Here is a 4269-nt window from a genome sequence, read left to right as displayed (position 1 = left end):
TATGTATATATTTTGCATTTATTGGATTTGGTACCTCCAACACAATTCCATAGAAATTTTTATCTGTGGATTTCTGTTCTTAAAATTGCTAAATTTATTCATAAAACTATAATTTTATTAATATTTCAACTCAGGTTCTATCTCAATATAACCTTTCATATACTGAGTTGGAGGAAGAATAAATAAAGAAAACTCTCAGATTTGGTAAGAAAAGCAAAGAGCAGTAACTGAAGGAGACTTGCTGATTTGAGTTACTTATTTGTATAAAAATCAGCAGCCAATTTGTACCACAAATGCAGATATGATGGAGAAAACATGGCTTCCACTATCTAGGCAGATGTGAAGGCCCACTGCATTAGTATGTAGACATTCTCCCTCCATCTCTCTTGAGACAATTTAGTCCTTTTTTTTTAAGATGTGAAATTTTCAATTGATGAGTTTGAATGTATGAACCAAGGAGAGTGGCAGACGCACTACTGTCATCATTATCATCATCCCCAAATAATACTCAGCGTCTTAAAAACCCATATTGTTTTAAACAATTGGTAGCAGTATCTAGCAGTGTTAAATACACACATGCATGGCAATCATTCACCAGCCCACCTTCTCAACATACAGTAATACAGGAAGCAAATCAATAAGTGTTTTAATATTGTATTTTGTCTTTTTAACATTAGCTGTGGTTTATGCAGCTTAAATAGGCAAAATCAAATTTCCTATTTATAAGAAAATGAGAGCAGAGACTGATACTCTCAAATAAAAACTCTTAGTTGCTTGATAATATTTAAATTAAATGTAACATCATTTATATTATTTTTAACACTTTTCCTTTACTTTCTGAGGTTTTGCAGTATAAGGCATTCGGTTCTGCACAAATTATTAAAAACACCAAGGAGCACAGCCTCTGGAGCAGGCTTGCATCAGGTTAGAAATCTGATTATTCATGAAGTACAAAAGGTCTCAGTAGGAACAAGGTAAAGCGGTTCAGAATTATGATAACCTACTACTAAAATAAACGAGGAGCTATTACTAAGCTTCATTAAGTTTACGGGCTAGTTACAGATTGTTTTCCATAAACCAGAGGGGCCAAAAATTGCTGTTATTCCTAGCTCAGCATACTTCTCCAAAAGCTCAACAGGCTGAACTAGAGATAAATTCCTAAATATAATTTACTATGCACTTACCACATGCCAGGCACTGTTATAAGTAGTTTATATTCATTAATTTATACATAATTTGTATAGAAAGACATAGGAAGCATGTCAGCAGAAACAGCTATAAACCTCGAAAAATCGAGTGTTTCATGAGGGATGGAAATTGTCAAATCATTTTTAGAATTCTGGAAATTAGCCAAAGTCTTGCAAGAATTTAAGGAATATTTATTCCAGAAAAATGGCTCAATATTGGTAATAGTTTTATGCTATTTTACTTTCCTCTATACAAACTTCTTTTCCACAGTAGCTGAATATGAACAGCTTTGCAACCATAGTGAAAACAATCATCCTACAAACTGAAAGAGGCAGACTAGGTTGAAATTCCCCAAAAGCACCTTTCTCAGACAAATGCCCTGACTTTGCCATGTAGTTCCTTGGAAACCTCCATTCAAAGTGGTTGTCATTATTTGACATTTTTTAGGACCAACAGTAAACAGCTTTACTCCAGGACTGTTTGTCAAAAACAATCAGCAGTAATTGTTTAGCATTAAACCTTCCTAAAGCAATTACAGCATCTACAGCAAAAGAGAGGTTAATAGCGCTGAGCAATGCCAGTCAGTCCAATGATAGAAAAATTGCCTAGCATGGGCAAGACCTAGTGTTCAAGCCTGAGCACTACAGGGGAATAAAAGGGGGTAAAAATTCTTAAAAGGAAAATTTTGAAACTGAGATTCATGGAAACTTTGAAGCACCAATGTATTTATGAGGACAAATATCACATGACCAAATAACTTTAGAAATGTCCCACTTCTCAATACAATTGCATTAGGGATTAAGTTTTCTGCACATGAACATTAGACAATACACCTACACCACAGTAGAAAAGAAACAGCAACGGACAGGGGTATAGCTCAGTAGAATAAGCCCTTGCTTGGCAAGCACAAGGGCCTGAGTTCAATCACCGGTTCCACCAAAAAATAAAGAAAGAAAAGAAGCAGCAAGAAATTTAAAATGGTACTCTAAGAATTATCTATTTATCACATAAAAAGGAAGTGAAAGAACTATATGCAAAATAATTAATGTAAATCCTACTTTATCAGTAACAATAAATATAAATGAAGTAAATACTTGATTCAAAAGATGGCCTTTAGAAAAATGGGCTTTAGTAAGAATATGTGCCAATTCTCCAACATGAAAAACCTTATGTGTTGCAAACATGTACTATTTTTAAATGGACTTTAAAATCATGATTCAACAATATGCAGTCTACAAGAAATATTTTATATCTAAAGACAAAATCTGTTCAAGTTAGAAGAATGAAAAAGTTGAACCATGCAAACTATGACCAAAAGAAGGCTGGCACCACTATACTAATATCAATAAATAACAAGACATTAAGAAAAATATTTTCCCAAAGCAAAGATGTTTTATAATGATGAAATGTATCCATCCAAAGCAAATTAACAATTATAAATATGCAAGACCATAACAAAAGAATTCCAAACTATATTTAGAAAAATCTAACAGAATGGAAGGGAGACATATACAACTCACATTTGGAAATTCCAATAATCTACTTTTTATGGTAAAAAAAAAACCTGAAATGAAGAATAGAAACGAAATAGAAAAATTAAACAAGACTATGAACAACTAGACTTAAGAGATTTCTGTAGAATGTTCAAATCTAAAAGGAATTTTCTCAAATGCACAGTGAACACAGTCCAAAATAGATTATGTAATTGGGAAGAAGGGTGAAAATCATATGAAGTTGTTTTCTAACTGTAGTGGAGTGAAATCAGTAATGGAAGAAAATTTGGGAAATTCACAGATATGTGGAAATCAGACAATATGTTAAATAATCAATAGGTCAAACACAAAAAGGCACATTGGAAAATACTTTAAAAGGAACAGCAATTACAGAAATACCAAAAATAATGAGATGTAATGAAAACATAGCTCAAAAGGATTTTCATAACTGTAAATGTCTACATTTAAAAAGAGCTTGTATAAATTACCCAATATTATACCTTAAAAAGCTAGCAAAAGAGCCTATTAAACTAAAGCATATAAAGAACAAAATAAAAATTAGAGAAGAAATAATGAATAGAAAACAATAGAGCAAAAGTAACGAAATCAAGTTGGATAATATTAACAAAATTGATTAACTTAACCAAATATAAAGAGAAGATTCAGATTGTTGAAATCAAGAATGAAAGATGGTATAGTAATCTTGATTATAAACAAATAGCAAGAATTATAAGAGAATACTAGAAATAATTTTATGCTAATGGTTATATAACCTAGGTAAAATGGATAAATTCCTAGAAAGATACAAACTACTGATAATGACCCAAAATGGAATTGAAAATATAAATGAAACAATTGAATTGCTATTTAAGCATTTCCTCAAAGAAAGCTCCATGTCTGGATGACCTTGTGGATGAATTCTATTGAATGTTTAAAAAAATATTAACACTAATTCTGTGACAGGAGAGAAGAATTGGAAAATAAAAGAATTTCTGGACCATACCATGAGGAAAATACTACCTGGAGACCAAAATTAGACACATCACAAGTAAGGAAAACTACAGACCAATATTCCTTAGGAATATACACAAAAACAGATTTTGTACATATTAACAAATGGAGTCGAGCATGCTAAAAAGATTAAAATATTAATAAAAAATAGGCAAAGGATTTCAATAGCCATTTCTGCAAAATCAGATATATGAATATCTAATAAGCACAGGAGAAAAGGCATTAAAGACATTAAGGAAAATCAAAGCTAAAACAAATATCATACAATTTCATGTCTGCAGGATAAGAATTTCAACAAGGCTGATTACTGCAAGTGCTGAGAAAGATATGGATGTAGAACTCTCATAGATTGCTTGTAGGAATGCACAAAGTGACTCTGCCTTGGAAAGCAAATCTGGCTCTTTCTCAAAAATTTAAACATAGACTTGAACCTACAATCTCACTCTCAGGTATATAACCTAGGAAATTAAAATGTACATGTGAAAAAACATGAACACAATACTTACAGAAGTATCTTTATAAAGCTAAACAGTGGAAACTCTCCAAGAGCCCATTGATTGATAGCCTAAATAAATGT

The sequence above is a fragment of the Octodon degus genome, unplaced genomic scaffold, assembly GCF_000260255.1.
Source record: "Octodon degus isolate 3935 unplaced genomic scaffold, OctDeg1.0 scaffold00071, whole genome shotgun sequence".
Classification (NCBI taxonomy): domain Eukaryota; kingdom Metazoa; phylum Chordata; class Mammalia; order Rodentia; family Octodontidae; genus Octodon; species Octodon degus.
The sequence above is the reverse complement of the archived record's forward strand: the minus strand, read 5'-3'. Positions refer to the sequence as shown.